The sequence below is a fragment of the Diadema antillarum genome, unplaced genomic scaffold (genome assembly GCF_040938485.1).
Source record: "Diadema antillarum isolate AM-2024a unplaced genomic scaffold, OU_Dant_1.0 seq00000920_RagTag, whole genome shotgun sequence".
NCBI classification, from domain to species: domain Eukaryota; kingdom Metazoa; phylum Echinodermata; class Echinoidea; order Diadematoida; family Diadematidae; genus Diadema; species Diadema antillarum.
The window spans coordinates 761,358-784,895 of NW_027271772.1; the positions used below are offsets into that span (position 1 = coordinate 761,358).

General features: G+C 39.2%; 1 pseudogene; it reads left to right on the plus strand.

Moving 5' to 3' along the window:
* The first annotated feature begins 20,780 nt into the window (after positions 1-20,780).
* The window catches only part of LOC139741327 (transcription intermediary factor 1-alpha-like), a 30,738-nt pseudogene continuing 27,980 nt past the window's right edge, over positions 20,781-23,538 (plus strand).

Below are 23,538 nucleotides of genomic sequence, written 5' to 3' on the forward strand. Positions count from 1 at the left end.
TAATTTGAAGAGAATACCTTTGGGCATTGAAGAGATATTGGGAAAATATTGAAATTTAATAATTTTGACATTGCTGTTTGACATATAACTGTTAGCATCTGAACCCAAAAGTTGATATGCACAACTCTGTCAATCACATGTACGTATGCCAAGTTACACTGTCCACAATATTGATTACGGATGGAGGGATGGCCGGGCAGACAGACAAACCAAAACATTATGCCTCTAGCAACACTTTGTTAGGAGGCTTAACAATATTATAAAAAAAAAGTTTGAAGATTAGAAAGTAAAACTCCCAAGATAAAGAGTTAGCGACACTGACATTGACCTGGTATATGAGGCATATGAAGTGAGGGAGATTGAGCAACTTATGCGGGCAAAGAAATTTTGGTTATAATAATAATTTCTATAACTGCATCTATATGGTGCTCCATACTGGTGTTTCTAAGCGCACTGGTGCTATTCATATAAGACTAGGAAACACATGGATTTAGGAGAATGCAAAACCAAAATAATGGTAACAAAAGAAGAAGAAAAAGAATATACTGTAAAAGTGGAAATTTTCGCACATTATGCGCAACCAGAAAGTAGCATGATAATAAAAGGACGCGAATTCTTTTAGCTCGACACAGTCATGTTACTGTGCGTGATGCCTTGTTTCCATAAAATCAAAAACAGGGAAAAATATTCTTACCCGCCCAAGTGCAAAAACTTAAGTCACACGAAAATATCCACTTTTACAGTATGTGATACGGTGATAAAATAATAGTGGCCTGTAAGAAAAATTACAACTAATGAAACAGATGAGTGTAGTGAATGATTTTAAGTGATTGGCAACATGGGCCTATATTATCACATGTGGAAAGATTCAATACCGTACGAGCTGACATTTTCGCGGTGGTTTTATTTTTGCAAATTTCGCGAATCGCCTTTGAACCGCGAAAATAACAATGGCCAAATAACTAAGTTAATTTAGACCCTCGCAACCTCGAAATTAACAACATGCGAAATGTCCTCCAAGTAGCAAATCTTGAAAAATATCTGTACGCGAAAATTTCAGCTCGTAGAGTATAGTCAGGCAGGTTGCTTTTACGTATCTCAAGGACATCTAAGCAATCTAGACTTCAAATGTGAAATTCAAGAACATTCAATATTGTGTAGGTAATGTGAGATCACTATTTGATATCTTTCACCTGTCTGGGACCGCCCATCACGGTAAACCTTGGCCCGTGACACCATCTTGTGCCACAGGTCCCGAAGGTGTACGCCACGTTTTTTCTTTCTGTTGGAAAGCGGTAGGCCAGTACTCACGAGTGCTACAGCAGCCCTCTCCCAGGCATCGCTTATTCTGCTTTATTGGTCAGAAAGTATAGATAACAATCACTCATACTAGCATTAATTGTAAGGTATCAAGTTGCAACTTGCAGTAATTATCAATTCATACAGCTTAAAGTGTGTTTATACAAATTATATAAAATCTGGTGACTTTGGTGTATATTCGAGATACTGAACTTTTCTAGGAAAGCCATCAGGTAAATGAATCTTTTACATTTAGATCAAAACATTACATACGCAGTTCTTGTTTTAACATTATTCTTCATAAGCTTTGCTCCTCTGCACACAGGACAGAAATGTTATACACATGAAAACATTGAGTGTTAAGAGATGTGAAATCAAAACTTTTACAATGAGTCTTGCATGCAGCAATAAAATACATATCCACTCCACACATTTTTTCCCAACTTTATTACATTTATAAGCTAAATAACCTTATTGATTTGTCGGATATAATTGACTTGTCAGATGTTTTATCCGACAAGTTCCTTCATGAAATGCCCCCCCCCCCCCCATCACGTAATATACGCCCTCTGTCGGTCTGCCAGCTAATGGCGTCCGTATCGCCCATTATAGGGCTCACACCCATAAATATTATCCCATAGGGATGTGTGTTAAAAATCAAATTTCAAAAAATTCTGTAAAATAGCTGGGAGAAATGAGGTGTTTCAGCTTTACTAACCTGGATAAGTGAGATATACCCTTTCATCCGTCAAATTTTCAGGGTGGATTCTTCAATTCAAATTCTGTCCAAGGGTCCGCAAAGCCAGACTACGAGTTCTTGTCACTCAAAAAATCACCTATTTTCCGTACACACGTAGTCCCCTCAAATTCCATCAGAAAAGCTTTCATCTTCCAACCAAAATGTAGTTTGTAGAGGAATTCGTACTCAATATCTACAGCCATTCAGTTTTTTGCCAAACTATCACTGATTTTTAACCAATTTTTTTCTTCATTTATTTTGGTATCTTTGGCACGAATTTGTGAAGGGGTCTGGGACATTCCATTGTATTTACGGGTGTGAGCCCTATAGTATCGCGGGAGATCGCGGGAGTATGCCATCTTAGCGTAGCTTTTTGGTTAGTACTGTAAAAGTGAATATTTTCGCGCGACTAATTTTTCGCGATCGGACGGGTAAGAAGAGTTTCACGGGTTTTAAATTCCGCGGAATCAAGACATCAACTATTGAAACTGGAACATATGGCGAGCAAAAATACTCTATAGTGCTTTTATTTTCGCGCTAGTTTCGGGTTATACGCGAAATAAGGGAAATTTTCAACACCGCGAAAATTTCCACTTTTAGTTCTGTGCGTTGTTTAGCTAACGAACTCTCGGTCAAAACGTGAAACGCTGCCGAGGAGTGCGCCATCTAGCGTTGAGAGGGTAAATATTCCGGGCGAGCTGTACTCTCCAAGTGAAGACAGGCTAAGACAAGAGAGAAGGCATTTTCTGTAAAGAATCATGAGTAAATCTAAGATCTGGTGTAGTCCATTAAGCTGCACCAGTAGCTGCACCAAACCATCAACAGGTTTATCATTATTTCGATTTCTAAAAGATCCATGAAAGTAACAAATGTGTTTCACCATTCACGTTGGATGTATAGGTTATAAAGTTAGATCCATCAAACGTGAGGATGGCGTTACAGGGTGCCCGGACAGGTAACAAAAAAGAAGCCGCCTCTTTTGTCTTTAGATTTAACAAAAACTAGGCCTATGCATTCATAAGTGCTAGTCGTCATCAATATATATTGATCCCTATGATATTGTCTTTAAAAAAAAAAAATTGTGCCATATAAAGAAGAGATTTTGCATGTTAACATTTTGTTTCCAAGTGGTTGTTTAACATTTCTAAGTCATTTATGCTAAAACCTGTTCAGACACCCAACAACAGGGCATTATTATTTTCAACTAAAGGGGGTTGTATTTCCAATCACTTTAATATTTGAAACTTTTCAATTGCCGTGTATACTTGCCGTCTGATTCTATTCAACTTCGAGGACTACGCATCAATAAATACCACTAAAATTATCAAAGTTTTTCTTACATTATACACTGCAAAAAGTCCGGTGTTAGATAGTGAACACCGAGCTGGTGTTAAATTTTCGGTGCTCATTTATGGTGTTAAATTAACACCTCCGGGTGTCATTTCCAAATATAAAACTGTTTTTTGAAGAGTTTCTTAGTAACTGCACTTTTTGTTGATTTTTAATTTAAACAAGACGATCAAGAATTTTACATTAAAATACTAGATTTTTGAGAAAATGTGAAGATAAATTTACACCACAGTAACACCAGCTGGTGTGGTCTCTTATTGAAGCTGGACGGGTGTTAAACCATTGATATTAACACCAACAAATATCAAATCAACACCATGTGGTGTCATTTTTGAATTAACACCAGTACAGTGTCAAAATAACACCAGGTACAGTGTCAAATTAACACCACGAAGTGTCAGGTGAACACTTTTCAACACCATCACAGTGCATTTTCTGCACCTGTGGGTGTGGTCCTCTATTGAAGTTTGATCGGTGTTAGATATAACACCCATGGTGTTAAATCTAACACCGATGTTTTTACAGTGTATATTATCTAAGACTTAAATGTGTGAAAAGAGAGTGAGAAATTTTTCATGTAAAGCGTGAATTTTGAGTAATAATAAAGTTGCGCATTCGGAATTCTTCTTCTTCTTTTTTTCTTCTTCTGGCACGTTTGTCTGTTTAAGTCTGCCTTCAACTTCAACTTTTCATTTCCATTAGATAAACAGGGAAAATTACTACAATGCGTGAACAGAACATATTTGCAACAATTCAAAAAACGAACATGTGATCTCGAGTAACAACATAGATTCATTTTCTAAGGTATATTATGCATGATACAAAGATTGGATTGGAAATGGAGGGTCCCACTGAAAAGCCGCAAAGCTTGTAGGGTATGAGACCATCGGAAAATACATAAGAGAACAAACGTTAAATAATAAGGACTTAATGAAACTACAAACATTATATGAAACAAAATCAAAGAAACCAATGTCAGTGCCTCCTTCAATAAGCTGAAGATACTTACAGACATGCAGAATGAGGTCCTGGTCAGAATTTCATCGTCTTCTATATAAGCCTTTATAAAATAATCTGTAACGTTAGGCCTGGCATGTTATGAATTTGATCTGATATATCTCCACCATATTTACGTATGTACAATGTAGATTCTCAGACAGCAATAGCCCAACATGATTGTGCTGTACGACCATCTGATATTTATCTATATAGTCACCTTTTTAAAGTTCTGTATATGTGGAATAAACTATGTAACAAAGGGGAAGGTATAAAATTTGGAAAAGTAGGACATAGCTGAGGCTGGCCTATAGGACTAGTGAAGTCCAGACTATATGTTTTGCCTAGACATAACTTTTTTAGCAATTATTGTAAGTTGTAAGTGCTTTAGACTTTCCTCCATGCAAAAGTTTCACGTATAGATAAAGCCTAAGGGGAGAGTGGGGAGAAGTAGGACGAAAAAATTATGATTTGATGAATTTTCTCGTATAATTTTTCTGATATTTAGAACGGGGCACTCATGTCTTGGACCCAAAGACTACTGATACTAGGCCACATGATGGGTTGTTATCTTCATATTCCTAAAAGTCTCATATTTGAGTATAATACACAAACATGAGATAGGATAAGATGAGAAAAGAATATAAAAGTCTCATATTTGTGTATAATACACAAAATATGAGACTTTTTCATATTGGTTTAAAAAAAAAAAAAACCGAAGCTTCTTCACGGGGTGAATTGGGACCCCTCTTGGAGAAGTGGGACATTGGTTGGGGTAAAGTGGGACAAACAGTAACTATAATAGGTTAGACAAGAATACAATAATGTATGTGTGTGTGTGTGTGTGTGTGTGTGTGTGTGTGCGTGCGTGTATGCGTGCGTAGACCCTGTGTGTGTGACTGTGTGAATATTTACACATGAAGAGGTTAGGTTCATCGCAAAATGACATACAGTAAACCTCGGATAAGTCGACGTCGAGTGAGTCGAATCACTTAACTCGAAGCAAAATAAAAAGTCCCGATTTTTCCCTATGCATTTTCTCTAAGAAATATTTGGATAAGCCGAAGTAAAAGAGTCGAATTTCGGCTGTGTCGAAGTAAAACAGTCAGTCCCTGTTGTACAAAATACACGTAGTTTACATCACTTGAGCCGAAGAAGATTTGTCTGGCATTTTCATTACATGTAGAGGAGAACAAAAAAAAAATCGGCATGTCGCAGAACCCCGTCCCTGACCTGCTGCAGGTTAAAGCATGCACATTCACCGTACCGCTCTGCACGCATGTCGAGTATACACATGTATACATGTATACACACAGCACATCGATCCATACTTCATCCATACACACAGTACATCCATACTTTATCCATGTCAAGCCAGAACTCCTTGGTCAACCAATCGCTGCTTTAATATTTCAGTGACAGGCCAAGTGGGCGGAGCTTGTTTGTGCGTGCCCGGCTGGCTGTATATAGTCCATGGGCCAAGACCCGAAAAATGGGTTGTTGGTACCATCTGAGGTGGCACAACCTTTTTGGTGTCAGTTTGTTTGTCGGGCATAGATATGCTTATCAAGCTATGATAGCATTTCCAAATGAGTAGCTTAGTCATAATAAATGAATTTTAAACCAATTTGGTCTAGTTTTTATATCCCTATACTTCTGAATCGAAACTAAACCGCTATACAAAGAAGAGCACTGCCTTCTGTATGTCCACAGGTGTTCTGTTGTAAACGCGGTGCGCTTAGTTTTTATTCAAGGCAGCGAATAGGCCATGGGGTGAGCTGGTTTTTTCGCTTGTTTCGTTCCGACAACTGCGGCACTAAAATTTCTCCGCAGCTACGTGTAAACAAATAATCAAAAAGGCTACAGGAAAAAGTTCGACACAAACCCTCCTGTAGTATTTTGGTAATTTAGGGGGAAACAGTGAACTTTTTTGTCACTGAGGAGCTGAATATGTACACTTTGCCGTGTACGATATTCATTCGCGAACGATCATGTGATGTATGTTATCCAATCCGAATCGAGAATTATTGTTTACGAGTCAAAATGGCCGCCCCCTGTGAGCCTGTCGACGCGTCTACGTCGTCTGCTCAGCCGAAACTTTTAAGATGCGTTATTATGCATGTAACATCGATGAAGTTTGAAAATTTCACGGCTATGACAAACCTAAGATAGACGAAACCTATTTTGTGTGCTAAAGAGTGGATCAAATTGAGTGGGGGAGACCGTGAAATCGCAGACCAGAACGAAGTGATCAGCTGCTCAGGGGGACTGACTGCAACCTACGTAGTAGGATAATTTGCAGGTTAGTTTACGTGCGTACAGTCGTAGCAGTCGACACTGCAGTGCAGTCTCACTCATACATTTATATGCGTATTCTAAATCCTAATGACCATGATGACTACAAGTACAACGTTAGCTATGTTATGAACGTTGCTTGTGTATGTTATAATGGGCGCTAATGCAGTAGCTTAGCCGTTAGCGTGTCTGTTACATTTTAGATAAATCATCTTGAATTTCACCTTGGCATGGCATAGCGCCGTTATAAGGTAGCCTTGATGTAATTTTTCATGTTGTTCTATGTACAGCCCAGGTTAGGTTGATGTAGCTGATCGGTGATATTGTTTTGTAAAAGTCTTGACACACAGGACTGGATTGAAAAAGGTCTAAACTGCATGTAAATTTATATTTTCATAATCATGGCCATGGAGTATTAATATTAAAAATCCATCTTGTTTCTCTCACCCCGAAATTGGCGAATCCCCCCCCCCCTCAAAACACACATTTAGCATCTCATTAAATTAACTTATTAATATTTGATATGAATAGATCTAAAAAACCAACAATGACAATAACATAATTTCAACAATTAAACTCCCTAAAACATATGATTACCATTATGTTGTGCCAAACTATAAAGCAGTGGGTGGTAGTGATAGTGAAATTAGTATTAATGATGATAAGGCAGTTGTATTCATAATTATGATAATTGATATTGCATGTGATCAGGTGCTGAAAGCTGTAGATTTAATTTAAAATCAGTAATTGCACTGCAAGTACAAGTTGAAGTAGTTGATGATGACAATGATCATGAGGTGTTAATGATTACCTGGCATAGTACTAGGGCCTATTGGTAATTACAAGATTCAAATATTGGCAGTCAATAGTCTACCGTACATTTAATGATATATTGAGTGTAATGTTCAACCCCTCCCTCTAGCGTTTAGCCTTTTTTTCCCCCTAACAAAATCCAACGGCTAATCATTGCTGTTCATTTCTCCATTGTATTAAATAGGATTCCATGAAACGTGCTACAAGAGGTTTATAGATAGCAAACGCCTGAATCTCGCTAGGAAACGAAAGCTGAAGGAGGAGCCTGGTCCGTCAGCAGGAGCATCTGTTTCCTCCCCTAAGACGCTCACATCAAGATCAAGATTTTCTTCTGGAAGCTCTTCAGGTTCTGCTGTGTTGCCTGTGAAATGCATCATTTGCAACAGACTCAACCTGCTCATTTACTTGCCAAGGGAAATAGGTTAATATGATTGATATTGAAGCATGAAAACATTGTCATGTTACTATAAGTTGTCCTTGATAAAATGGAGCAATATATATACACCACTGAAACATTCACACATATACAAAGAACTTCAATGCAAAGTTCAGAAACAACAGAATGTACTGTATATGCACCAATGCTTTGGTCAATGTGATTGATATTCAAGAATTGACATCTTACCAAAGTTGTGCATGATAAAATGTCTTTGTAATACAGATTGCTTCCTGTATTTTGAATACCAATGTTTATGCAACATGTTTTGACTCCTTGCCTCAGTATGTGATTGTTCGCCCTTTAGCAAACATTTCTGCCCACTATTATGATTTGATTAGGGTTGAATTATTCTAAGAACAAAGATGTTTTCCTAAGTGTGTTTTTTTTTCATAAAACTGAATGACTACGATTAAAATTTGTTTCTCCCACTCTGGGAAGAAAAATATGTTACTATTATTAATACTGAAAAGAGAATGTTCATGTAGAAAGGTCAGTACAATGTAGGTGTGAGTACAAAATCAGTTTGCTAAAACTAATACACACCAGCCAAATGAAAATTGTGCATAAGTTGAGTCAGGTTTACACAGATCCTCTGATATTGGAAGTTAATTGCAGTGTTATCATAATTTTTAATGCCAAACCTGTTTTATTCTCTCCAAGATTTTCAGGTACACATTGCCTCCAATACAGAATCCAACAGTGTTCACTCATGAATGGGTAAACTATAATTTTGCCTTTATTTTATGTATTGGCATTTTTCAAAACTTTTACACCCTTTCAAGGATATTTGGACCATGGAATGTTCCAGGAAATTTATTAAAACTAGAAAATTTGACTGATTATCATTTTGAGCTATCTTACATGAAAGGAGGTAGTGTCCCACCATGTTGTAACCTAATGATAGCAATGGAAACTTCAGGAAATTTTATGAAGATTAAATTTTCTAGTGCTAAAGTAATGTATAATATTTCATGAACAACGTGATTGCTATGTGATCTAAGTTTATTAAAGCTTCTTAAGAAGAAGAAGAAGAAAAGAAAAACATGTCTACTGATAAGCAATATGATCTGTTTAATAGTAATGTCTCATGTGTGTAAATGAGTTTGTATGTGTGCGTGTGAGTGTATATAATATGTCAGCGTTTGTATGCACCTGTGTATGTGTAATGCACTGATCAATACATGTATTATATCATTGTGTGTGTTCATGTTTATGATAATCTTTTTTATGATGCTGATGTGATAAATGGCCAAGGCATGTAGAATATTTTAATACACTTGGGTATATTGAATCTTCATAACTATGTGTGTGCGTATGTGTGTGTGCATGTGAGGGTGTGTGTGTGTGTGTGTGTGTGTGTACAATAAGATTCTCCCACATGCACGCGGACACACACACAAACAAACGCACCGAATTTTTTTCTTTTTTTTTGCCTTGAATGATTAGTCATTTGATTAATAACATGTCTTTGAACAGAATATAAGGCATTTGCCTTGACCTTTGACGGTCAGTCAGTGCTCTCTCTCATATGGTCTTGAACCACTTTGCTCTTGTCCTCCTTTGCATAGCCAGCATCAGGAAAAGCTGAAACATGAGATATAATGCAACTATTAAACCAAAACTTCACTTTTTTTTCTAGGTATATGGCTAAAAGCAGTGCTTTACAAATGTGTATATGTATTTCAGCTTAGAAACACTATGGGAACTATACTGCGGCTAGCAGCCCCATACGCATAACTGCAGCCAGCAGCCCCATACGCATAGCGTCATGGGGCTGTGAACTGTAGCATACAGGATCATGACGGATGTTTTATCGCGGACAAATATCAACTTAAAATCGGGAAAAAATCTTCAATTTGAAGACTTATTAATAAATTTGAAGTATTGATAACAGAGTTTGTGCAAGGTTTGCTTCTGCAAATAGTTCCTTTCTGTTCAAATTGATGACTAAATGTGACTCGGTCGAGAGAAAACTGGGAGAGCTACACTGAATTGTCGGCCAGCGCATGCACACACAGACATCTAATATCCAGTCAATGGATTCGAAATTTGTGCGCAGTGATGTGTGCGCCTGCGCTGACCGTCAATTCAGCGTAGCTCTCCCAGATTCCTCTCGACCTAGTCATATTAAGTCATCAAATCGAACAGAAAATGACTATTTGTAGAACCAAACCTTGCACGAACCCTGTTGTCAATACTTCAACCTTACTTTTAAGTCTTCAAATTGAAGAATTTTTGTTCGATTAAAGGTTGACATTTGTCCGCGGTACTACCCTGTCATGATCCTAAATGCTACAATCCGCAGCCCCATTACAATATGTGTATTGGGCTGCTGGTCGCAGTTTATAAAATATGGATTTTCGCAAAAACTACAGGATATTTCGAGGAGAACTTTTTACAGTGAATTTAGGATGTACAAAACATCACATTTCCGCATTCAGAAAGTAGTGCCAGTGTTGCTGGAACGAAACCCATTTTCTAAGCCTCTTTTTCAGCTTCACCCCATGGCCTAGAAGGGAATATCCAAAGGGTTATGATGTCCACAGCTGTCACGCGGTGCGCTTAGTCTTTATCTAGACCAATGTACCGTTATCATATTTAAAGTTCCTCATAAAAGGGATTATCTATACTGTTTTTATACTACCCTTTCAACAAATACATCAGTTTTAAACAAAAATCACTCTGTTCATTTACAATATCACTCATTATAATGTATCGTAGTGTACCGGTACATTGTTTTTGCATTATCTTATATTGTTGGAGGGAAATAAAGCGACATTGGCGTGGTATCAGCGTTTTCACCGTAGCGTTTTCGCTGGAAAATGATAAATAATTGAAAGATACGGTAAAATTCACGAGGAATTGCTTTTGTTGTTGTTGTTGTTTTTAGATAAAAGGATATACACTGTATCATACGCTTTGGATATTCCCTTCGCCGTCTAGAATAAAGACTAAGCGCTGTGGACATCATAACCTTTGGATATTCTCTTCGCTGCCTTGAATAAAGACTAAGCGCACCTCGTTTACAACAGAACACCTGTGAACATACCATAGAGCTGCATTTTACAGCTCTATGGAACATACAGAAGACAGTGCTCTTCTTTGTATAGCGGCTAGTTTCGATTCAGAAGTATAGGGATATAACAACGAGACCACATTGGTTAAAAATTCATTTACTATGACTAAGCTACTCATTTGGAAATGCTATCACGGCTTGATAAGCATATCTATGCCCGACAAACAAAATGACACCAAAAAGGTTTTGCCACCTCAGATGGTACCAATATCTGGCCTGGCCCATGGACTAATAGTTTTGTTCAATGGAGGTGGGATGGGCCTGGGAGAGTGTTTGTCTCAGGGTAGGTTGACAGAGATGGCTACCTATGTTGCACCATAGACATAGCACATGCACATTGCCACATTAGCGCAGACATTCTCAGAACTACGGTTAATTACTAGTATTGATACAAATTCCATGTTCAATTTAGAACAAAATAAGAACATTATCTTCAAGAACAGACAAATTTGAATGCAAACACACACACGCACGCACACACACACACACACACACATGCATGTAAATGTACTCCATGTACATAACTGTGAGTCGAAAAAAAAAATCGACTCTCGCGAGAGTCGAAGTTCACTTAAAGGACAAGTTCACCTTCATAAACAGAAGGATTGAGAAAATGCAACAATGTTAGTAGAACACATCAGTGAAAGTTTGAGGAGAATTGGACAATCGATGCAAAAGTTATTAATTTTTAAAATTTTTGTGTTGGAACCGCTGGATGAGGAGACTACTACAGCTTGTGAGTCATATGCGTACAACAGTATAAAGAAAATATAAAGAAAATTCAATATATTTTCTCTTTTTTTCACATAATAAAAGAGCACTTGACTTGGCTCTTTCTAAAGGCAGGGGGAATAATATTACCCATAACATTTGTCCGTAACGAGTCGGGGGAATGTGAACTTTTTTCATAAGATGAAATTTTGTGAAATTCTCTTTATATTTTCCTATATTGTTGTACGCATGTGACATCTAAGTTATTCACACACTGCAGTAGTCTTCTCATCCAGCGGTTACTGCACAAAAACTTCAAAAATTCATAACTTTCCAACGGATTGTCCGATTTCCCTCAAACTTTCAATGATGTGTTCTACTAATATTGCTACATTCTCTCAATCCTTATGTCTGTGAAGGTGAACTTGTCCTTTAAGTCGACGCATTTTTGTCAGTTCCGAGAGCTTCGACTCATGCGAGGTTTACTTTATATCCACAATGGTCCATCAGAGAAAGTTGCATTTAAAACATCTGAAATTTGGAGAAAATATATTTAAAAAAATAATATTTTCATCATAGCTTTTAGTCCATGGGCCAAGACCCGAAAAATGGGTTGTTGGTACCATCTGAGGTGGCACAACCTTTTTGGTGTCAGTTTGTTTGTCGGGCATAGATATGCTTATCAAGCTATGATAGCATTTCCAAATGAGTAGCTTAGTCATAATAAATGAATTTTTAACCAATTTGGTCTCGTTTTTATATCCTTATACTTCTGAATCGAAACTAAACCGCTATACAAAGAAGAGCACTGCCTTCTGTATGTCCACAGGTGTTCTGTTGTAAACGCGGTGCGCTTAGTTTTTATTCAAGGCAGCGAAGGGAATATCCAAAAGGTTATGATGTCCACAGCTGTCACGCGGTGCGCTTAGTCTTTATCTAGACCAATGTACCGTTATCATATCTAAAGTTCCTCATAAAAGGGATTATCTATACTGTTTTTATACTACCCTATCAACAAATACATCAGTTTTAAACAAAAATCACTCTGTTCATTTACAATATCATTCATTATAATGTATTGTAGTGTACCGGTACATTGTTTTTGCATATCTTATATTGTTGGAGGGAAATAAAGCGACATTGGCGTGGTATCAGCGTTTTCACCGTAGCGTTTTCGCCGGAAAATGATAAATAATTGAAAGATACGGTAAAATTCACGAGGAATTGCTTTTGTTGTTGTTGTTGTTTTTAGATAAAAGGATATACACTGTATCATACGCTTTGAATATTCCCTTCGCCGTCTAGAATAAAGACTAAGCGCTGTGGACATCATAACCTTTGGATATTCCCTTCGCTGCCTTGAATAAAGACTAAGCGCACCGCGTTTACAATAGAACACCTGTGAACATACCATAGAGCTGCATTTTACAGCTCTATGGAACATACAGAAGACAGTGCTCTTCTTTGTATAGCGGTTAGTTTCGATTCAGAAGTATAGGGATATAACAACGAGACCAAATTGGTTAAAAATTCATTTACTATGACTAAGCTACTCATTTGGAAATGCTATCATAGCTTAATAAGCATATCTATGCCCGACAAACAAAATGACACCAAAAAGGTTTTGCCACCTCAGATGGTACCAATATCTGGCCTGGCCCATGGACTATTTAGATAAATGGAGAAGTGGGACAGTGATGCTGTCCCAGTATACCCCCAGCACCCCCAAAAATTCAATATGGCGGCTAACAACCATTTTTGCAAAATCCTTCATGCAAATTATTGAAACTTTCAATGCCTGCGTATTGCGTGCTAACCTGCTAAAAGCTATGATGAATTCAGAAAAAAAAACTACAAATAAGTGTCCGATGAAAATAATTCAAAATTAAACTTTTTAGCAGAGTTGTTGCAGAGCAGGTAGGTCCTGCCGTGCGTGTGCTTGTACTCTGATGACAAATGCTTATGAAGGCGAGAAGACTTTCCTATATTCTATATTCACTCGAGTGTATATTTCAGAGAAAAATGTTCTTGGTCATCTGCAATTTCTGTTTCCATTAATTCTACAACTTTTTGGCACTAGTGAATCAAAAAATTTGAATAATTCACAAAAGAGTTGAATATTTTATTATCAAAGTGCATATAGGTGCATTGTTTAATCACGTTCCTTTAGTGTATAATCTATAGTTTAATCTATTTAATCTAATGTTTCTTTTACCCGCTCAAGGCAAGCGGGCGGCAGCCACTTCCTTTTCATCAGCGGCCGTTGATCATTTTTTTCCCTTTTATGTCGTATAGGATCATTGGTAAGATAATAGTACGCTATTAAGGCCAAGTTTGATGATGCAAAAAGCCACAATACAAGATAGAAACGAAGATATTGGAACAACAAAGTTGAAATGCTGTAAATAGCTGCCGCCAAGTAGGCCCTATGTTTGTTTGTTTTTTGTTAGTTTTGTTTTAATTCATAGATATATGCTGTAGGCCCTAAATTATGTGATAGCATTTGATCGATTACACGAAAAGAACAGCTCGTATTTTCAGCTTCTTTTGACAGCTATTCATTCAATAATATTGTACTATCATTTGTTTCCAAGTTGTGTATACTAACGCATTACATCCGTACATGTATCAGTGTTTAAAGTGTATATTATGCTTATACTCTCTTTACCTTTGCATATGATGATGAAAAAAAAACCCCAAAAACTTAAATTTACTTTTATATATCGTTACGGGGGGAAAAAACCCTTTATATACGACACTGGACCGACACAGAGCCTTAGTTGACCGACAGGATGAACAGCGCCACCTATAGACCAATATTGCATAGGGTGCCCACATAATGACATAAGGAAGATATAACAGATGGAAAAGGAGAGTTGCTGACAGGATATTACCCCGTCAATATTGCCCTCCCTCACCCTCTGAACAATCAAGATCTTTAATTGTGCTTGTGTATGTGATTGTTTGTGAAAAAAAAAACAGTAAAAGTGCATGAGATGCTTCAACATTTCGAAAATGCCAAAACACCCTTGTTTCCCTTTCCGCAAAGCCCATACCGGTATACACCTACTTAGAAGAAAAAAATGATGTGGACATTCAGATCAGCCAAGTAGAAAAGTATATGATACCCAGGCATGAAATTAAAATCACTATACAACTGTCAACAAGAAAATTTTTCACCAAATTGCCACTGCTGCAGTGCACATGCACCTGCTTTACAATGATGGGGGGGGGGGGCTGATTTAGCATGAATTCACAGATAACGATGAAATTGTCTATCAAAGTAGCGTTAAGAATTCGTTAAAAAGAAGTTGTAAGATGCATCCATGAAAAACTATTATTTTGTTTGATTAAAAATGTAACGTTTTGAGAAGAGTCATTTTACAAACACAAGCCACAAATCGAGTTGAATCGCTGCGATATAAAACGTTGTCATCAGTTGAATTTCATACATTATCACAGAAATTTACCATTTTAACCTCTAAAATCAGACGGATAGGATATCTCATAAGGTCTACTTAACTTGTAAAGCGAGAAAGAAAAGGGCAAAAAAATAATAAACTTAAATCCTGTCCGCCGTCTAGCTAGAAATTAGGAAAGCCTATTAGAAATAGCATTGACTTTAGTAAAATTTAACCGTATACGTCATTCTTGTCCTCTCTTATGTTTTCATACTTTTTTTTTTGGGGGGGGGTCCCATGAGGAGGACAGTTTTATCCACACAAAAAAGAAAAATTGGTAACGATCGGTCGCTCCCCGTAGCGTGGCAGAACAGTCTCCTTAAAGCCACACGTGCAGAAATATATTCTTAATGATAATATGGATATTTTGCTGTTCAATATTAGTGACAATCTCTCCCTAGACAGCGTGACAAAATTGCACCCGCCAGTATGTAATTTCCCCCTTAATGGAACATCCTGTACAGGGACATTATTTGTAATTGACAAGTATCCTAGATGGCACTGTCGGTTCATCCTGTCGGTCTCGTAAGCTTTCTATGCCTAGAGTATAGTGTCGGTCTCGTGGGCTTACTTTGCTATATAGTGCCGGTCTCGTGAGCCTCTTTTGCGTACTGTCGGTCTCGTGAGCCTTTATTGTGTAGTGTCGGTCTCGTGACTTCGCCTTTTGTGCGTAGTGTCGAACTCATGGGCTGTATACAACGACTCATGCAGTCAGTGGCGTATCTAGGGGGGGGGGGGGGGGCAAGGGGGGCACGTGCCCCGGGCGCCACTCCTTGGGGGCGCAAAAAACGGGGAAAAAAACGAAGAAGAAGAAAAAAAGAAAAGAAAAGAAGAAGAAGAAGAAGAAAAAAAAACGTCGCCCGGACGAGGGGGGGGGGGGCAGAAAACCAAATCAAACAAGATAAAAACAAAACATGATGATGACGCGGACAAAATTACTATGTTTATTGTGTTCACACAAGAGTTCCATGTTTTGTAGGCTGAAATACATAAAAATTTCGGCTCGCTCGCAGCGCTCGCTCGCCAAAATTTATATATATAGAAAAAAGAAAATAAAAACAAAACGTGATGATGACGCTGACAAAATGACAACATATATTGTGTTCACACATGCCATCGTTAGAAGGCAAAATGTTACACGGAGCAGCCGCTGCAATTTCTTTCGTTCTGAAGCAATCGCCGATTGGATCAAAGAGGGCGCCAACGGTTTCGAACATACGGAGGGGGGGGGGGGGGGCGCAAAAAACACCACATCAAACAAGATAAGAACAAAACGTAATGATGACGCGGAAATATACAAATTTCGGCTCACTCGCGCTTACTGATTTAGAGTATTTCTTCAAGTCCTCTGTTTGTTGGTTTAAATCGTTATCTATAAGGCCGTCACTATATCTTGATAAGAATATCAATTGTAAGATTTAATAAGCAAAAAATGACAAGAATTCCATGTTTTGTAAGCTGAAATGCAAAAAATTTCGTCTCGCTCTCTGCGCTCGCTCGCCAAAAATTTATCAAAAAAGAAGAAGATAAGAACAAAACGTGATGATGACGCGGAAATATACAAATTTCGGGGCACTCGCGCGTACTAATTTAGAATGTTTTTTCAAGTCCTCATTTTGTTGGTATAAAACTATAGATCTTTATCTATAAGGCCGTCACTATATCTTGACTAGAATTGTAAGACTTAATAAGCAAAAAATGACAAGAATTCCATGTTTTGTAAGCTGAAATACAAAAATTGTCGGCTCGCTCGCCGCGCTCGCTCGCCAAAATTTATCAAAATCTATTACATTTGAATCACCCTCAAAAAGACCCCTTTTAAGTGCTTGAAAAGGCATATCATGTGGACTTTTTTAAAGTCCCTACCGGAATGGGGTTGGGTTGAACACTTTTTCAGAAATTAGGGGCGCAATTTTCGCGCTTGCCCCGGGCGCCGTTTTCCCTAGATACGCCACTGGACTCATGGACCTATTTTTTATGTCGGTCTCGTGGACCGTATATGACTCGGGGGTGTCGGTCTCGTGGGATGACCCGTGAATTCGGGCTAAAAGGTCATAAACCAAGAAAACAAAACAAAAACCTTTACTATCAGGCGAATGCCCAACCTATTTTTTTTTTTTTAAGTAAAATGGCGTGCGTACTCGTCCGTCGCTCCTTATCCCCATCATCCGCACGTTATGATGATAATTATATGCACTCCCCCACACGTACAGACTATTAATAATGAATCTGCAGGCGGGGAATTCAAGCCTGTAGCTTTTCCTCCCATTACCGGCTTCTATCCATGGCACATCAGGCCACCCTGTGGCAATTCATAATCAGTCGATGAGTATGAGATCCTAATGATACTTGCTCGTAAAAGAATGCAAACCATGACAATCATCATCACTGTGCCATCCATGCTTATCATGATATCGCGACAACTTAATATAGATAAACCATGACGCCAGTCATTATAACATTGCACCCATGTTTACGCAAACCACGGCATGCATTATAGTGTTGCTCCTCCACCCATCGAAAATTGATGATGTCATAATGATATTGCGCAATGTGTCGAAATCGATGACGTCATCATAAGATAATGAACTACAAAAAGTAGTAATAATGCGACATGTTTCGAAAGACATGCATGGGTGCGCAATGTCACGGTTAATGTGAGCTATAGCCTAAACTATAGAACAGAAGATCTTTGTAAGATCTCTTCCAATGTCCTGCGAAGGTTGCTTTTATTTAATATGCTGTTTCATTTTATTGAAATATCGAGCTGAGAATAAGTGTGAAGATCAAACATCTTTGAGACTCATCATACGTTTTCTTCATGCAATGGGACCTTCAATTTGCTTTAGTATGATAAAAGTCACTAAATTTCACATTAATGATATCTTCTATGTTTTAATTGATTAAGCGTTAACTTCACCATTACAGATTTTCGAGGTGTTCGTTGACGAACATGACGTGACCATACCCGCAGGCTGATCTGTATTTCTGATTATTAACTTCAGTACTTGCAATATTTGAAGAGTTTATACGGTATTCGTCAACCTGCCAGTAACAACATTGCCACGCAAAAAAAGAGAGATGGAGAGAGAGAGAGAGAGAGAGAGAGGGGGGGGGGGGGGGGAGTGAGAGAGAGAATAATTCATTTAAACCCGACCCCGAAATGACCCTAAATTCCCTATCGAATGGTCGCCGAAGGATGAGCTAGGAAAAAAAAGTCTCTGTTCATTTCGATCTCTGGTCAGCGGGACGCGTTGAGCCCTTACGGGTAGGACAAAACAAAAACAACAACAACACCTTCACCAGGGGCATGTTGCATAAAACTTACTATTGTGGTAACTTTGCCATCCAATGGTAACTACCATGGCAACAATACTCAACAGCCAATCAAAATCAAGAATTCTATGGAAGTTACCATTGGCTGGCAAAGTTACCATAATAGTAACTTTTGTGCAACGGGCCCCAGGACTGGCTCGTGAAAGCCCAACCTATCGCTGAAAACGTGTGGGCATGGGCACTCATTGATCCGTCGCTCTAATGCCCCCATCATCCGCACATAATGCATTCTCCCACATAGACGATTTAAAGAGGAAATCCACACACAAAAAAAAAATAAAAAAATAAAAGAGAAAAATATACAATCTGACCATCCATTTATCCACGACAATTATCAGACTGCTGTTACAATTCATGATCAGTTGATGAGATCCTTTCCACCGCGCTTATGCAAATCATGGCGTGATCACAACATTGCACCATGCATAGGCCAACCATGACGTCATCGCAATATTGCACCATGCAAAGGCCAACCATGACGTCCGTCACCACAATAGGCCTATTGCACCATGCTTGGCACACCGCTTGGGCCAACCATAATGACGTTATCATAATATTGCACTATGCATAATTATGTTAACCATGACGTCATCACAATATTGCACCATGTAGTAAAGGAGAGCCATGACATCATCACAACATTGCACCATAGGCCAACCATGACATCATCAGGGTACTGCATCAATGGAACATAATCAATTGCACCACACGTCGAAACGGATTTTATTCTCAAGTGTCAAATCGATGACGTCATTACGATGGGCTCTAATTTATCATTGCGACATGTTTCGCAAGACGTGGTTGGGCAATGAGTCATGGTTGAGCGAGCTAGAAAAAAGTTGTGAGGACCTGTGATCTCCCATTGTGACTTTCGATGGTTGCTTATGTCGAGGAAAGAATTGATATAACGATCAAATTATCACTTCGGTCTTGAAGAACATATCGATACTTTGATAGACAGCAGTCATAAAGTCAACACATTCGTTTTAACAATGTAATTTTGATGAAGGAAATTGAAAAAAAAAACAATTCGGAGGCCGTGCAAGAAGGACAATCCCATACATTACAAATAAATTGTATGCAAAAATTAATGTCTTTTTGAAAGATGTTCAGTAATCCGGAAAAGAAACAGGATTCATTAAATCGAGAATGGAAAAAATGGTTGGCTTAATTCATTTTCATTCACTCGTTTATTGCATTATCAACTCACCCCCCCCCCCCATAAAAAAAAATTAAAAAACATCAGCTTCTTTTACCAGTAAAAGATTTCAATATTGACCGATTCTGTGACGCGCTATGTGTATTTTTGGCATGGGCGCAGCCATAGTGGGTGTATCAGCCGACCGCCCCCCCCCCCTCCGCACTCCCCCACCCCTCTCCCTACCAGGAGCACGCGCGCAGAATGAAAAACTGCTTTAGCCAATGGGCGTCTCGTACTGAGTGCGCGAACCTTTGTTACAAGTGCGTGATAAACATGTTGCCCCGGGGTGGGGGAGAGCAGGGGGGGGGGGGTCGGCTGATACACCCACTATGGCTGCGCCCTGTGCCGTAAAATGTCTGCTGCCCTCAACGAACCCGAATCGGTCAATACATAGGCCCTAATGACGCAATAAAAAAAAAAAAACAGTTTTGATTGCAACTGTCAACGAACCTTGGAGAAACACACAATTTTCTTAAAGAATTCGTTACGTTCGCAAACGTACTCCCCCTTCAGTGAGATACGTTCTTCATGAAGGAATTAAAACACAGTGAACATGAAATATGTTATAGCCTATATTATGATCAAAGTTGTGACAGTGTGACTTCTCTGCCTAATGTCGGGTTCAGGGGACTTGCCAGTAGTGTCGAGCTCATGGGCTTATTTCTCGTGAGAAGTATGACTTACTGCAAAGGGCAGAGTGACTCGTGGGTGTCAGGCTCGTGGGATGACTCCGGGCGGATCCAGGAATTCCGTAAAGGGAAGGCGCCTTATATAACAAAAAAGTAAAGGAGGCGCACGTGCCCCCCCCCCCCATTTTTTTCCTTTTTATTTCTTCTGTCTTCGCAAAAATAAAAAAAAAATAAACCGGGGACGTGCCCTCTGGATCCGCCACTGGACTCCCTTCAAAGTGCATTTCACGTGAACTCATCATCCTCATAGGCGCTAATAATGAGTTGTCGAGCTTGTTATCACACGAAGAGATTTCACACAATATTTTCTCACGTGTATACTACTGTAACATTGCGCCAAGATTGGTAATTGCACTCGAAATGGCGCCTCATACATACAGTAAGCACTGTAGCTGTGTCCTGAGAACGGTCTCTTGAGTTTCTATGGATTAATGAATGTCGTACTTTTCGGCTACGTTTTGTTCGTCTTTGAGGAAATCAAGTGCATTCGATCCAGGTCGTCAGGATGGAGCCTAGCACAAGTGGACAAGAACCTCAAAATAATTTCGTGGAGACAGTCTGCAGGCCTTGTAACAGACCGTATTCCGCCGAAGTTCAGCCGCGACTGCTGCCCTGTTTGCACACAGTTTGTGCACAGTGCTTGGCTAATGTAGCGACCAACACAGCGATTGCCAGCGGTCAGCAGCTGCAGCAGGGCAGTCAGCCCGGATCAGGTAGGCCTAACTAACAAATCTAACGTTAGAACCTTAACGTGTAACGTTAGACCTTGTCCTAAGCTAAGTAGCCTAGCCTAACGTTAGGTGTACTGTAGCTAGCCTGTAGCCACTTGATATTTAGACGTTAGGAAAACTGAGAGACGAAAAAAAGGTAAATTTAAATTTTACAGATTGTTTAATCTTGTATCATGTGTAACGTGATTATGAGTAAATTTATGACTAAATTAAACACAGTCACACTCGCCAATGGCAATGCTCACAGATTAGAAAACAGAATAACGTTAGAGGGTAGAGTTGTGTCCGGGAGACCCGCTCATCATTATTCAGGGGGGCATTTCATGAAGCATTTAGTCCGACAAAGTTGTCAGACAAATTTGCTCTCAGCCAATCATCAGATGCAAGGTTTTCGGTTGGCCGAAAGATCGGTCTGTATCTGTCCGTTGGGGAATGTTCCGCGGAGACTGCGTCTGGCTTCACGGATCCCCTCCGTATACAGACCGAAGTCAATGATTGCGGCTCCTGTGTGGAGCAGTCGCGCACAGATCAAACGTTACGATAAACCAAATTTCAGACAGCTTTTTTACATTCAAACAAGTTTGACATGACATGACACATTATGCAGCAATATTTGGGATAAATTTCTCAATTGTGCAATCGAAATACTCGGAATACAAACTCGGTTATAACGCAGAAATTTTATCGATATCGCAACATCGCCGTTCGCAAGCTGTAAGTCGCCATTTTGAATCTGTAAGCCAATCACATGCGAGGTACGTGTTTTAGTAAAACAAACACGTACGGGCGTAGAAACTACCTCGCATGTGATTAGCTAATGATTCATAGTGTATGTTTCTGCAGTTTGAACGTGACGACGCGACAAGCTGTGTTTTACGTTGAAAATTCTACTAAAATGTTGGATTATTCATTAATCTGGTGAGTGTACAGTGTAATGTATTCTTAAAAAGCTAATTTCACTATACAAGCTTAAATTTGCCGACCTAGGGCCGTGAATTAGACGCAATCGAGAAGGGTGAGGTACCTCACCCAATTTTCCATAGAGACAGTGGTTAAGAACATCCACACAGCAATGGGTACTGCAACCTTCCGTCTGTCTACGGAGGACAGCGTTAATGGCAAAATGTAAAAAGAGTCCTCCGGACAGACGGATCTTTCTGTCTAGGTTTTCGGTAGCTTGTAACAGTTTTGTCAGAAAAATATCCGACCAAAATGCTTCATGAAATGCCCTCCAGGAGGGGAGGTGGATGGGGTTCATCAACATTAATGTCATTATTAGAATTTAGACTAGAAATGGTCTAAACACATATATTTAAAGCAAGCTCCGTCCAAAATTTGACTGCCTGCTGAATGTAAAAGTAGAACCAATGCGTTTACGGGTGGTTGAATTTTGGCATGGGAGGTCGAACCTTGGCTTTCCCTGGGCTTTGGCACTTTTACTTTACTCTACTGTCTACTGACTAGTCTAGCGTTAGCGTTATATTTGAAGAGCAAGACCTTTGAGTTCTAGTTTAAGTCAGAGGAGAAGGTACGCTCCCCCTCATGAGCACCCCAACCCGGAGCCAAGCTGAGAGATGTGCTCATGTCATGACGCCCGTCACCCCGGGAGTCATGGAGGCCTTCTCTCTTCACTTCTCATCCATCTCACATCTGAGTGACATAAATTGTCGCAAGTTAGCTGGATGATATTTTGATACACACACACGACCACTTGAACCTTGAACCACTCCCCATGATGAAAGGAGAAAAAAAAATTGTGTGTGTACGTTATGAGAACAATCGATCAAGCTCTAACGTGAATTCACTGATGTCATGTCAACAAATACCTAACAATGGTCAAGTGACCCATCGGCATCAAAATTTGAAGCATGGGCACCAGCGACAAGTGTATTCGCTCAAAAGCAAGATGCATCGGTACCTATCGGCCTGTATCGACCCAATTTTTATTTACCGGTAATTTTTTTTTTTTTGGGGGGGGGGGGATTTTTTCTGTCGCTTTCACCTCTCCAGGCGCAAATTAGCCCCATGAGGCATGAAACTAAAGAGTGCATGTCGGACATCTTTTTTTTTTTCAAGTAGGCCCTACTGGGACTGGTAGACTTCTATTCCATTACAAGGAAAATGAAATTATATCAGTACTAAAACTATTCTGATCTTGGCCTTGGGCACCTGGATCTATTCAAAATTTAATATTCCCTAATGATAGAGTACAGGTACATGTACAAAATGATGTAGGTGCACTAGGTGGGCATGGTGGGTACAAATAGATTCTACTAGAATTTGCCAGCAAACTAATTACTTTACAGTACACGTAATGTAGGTATTAAGGGGTTCACTTTCTTCGTGAATTCCGCAGTCCACCAGCCTTTAATATGCCGCCTTTCCTGCAAAGTGCCCCACGG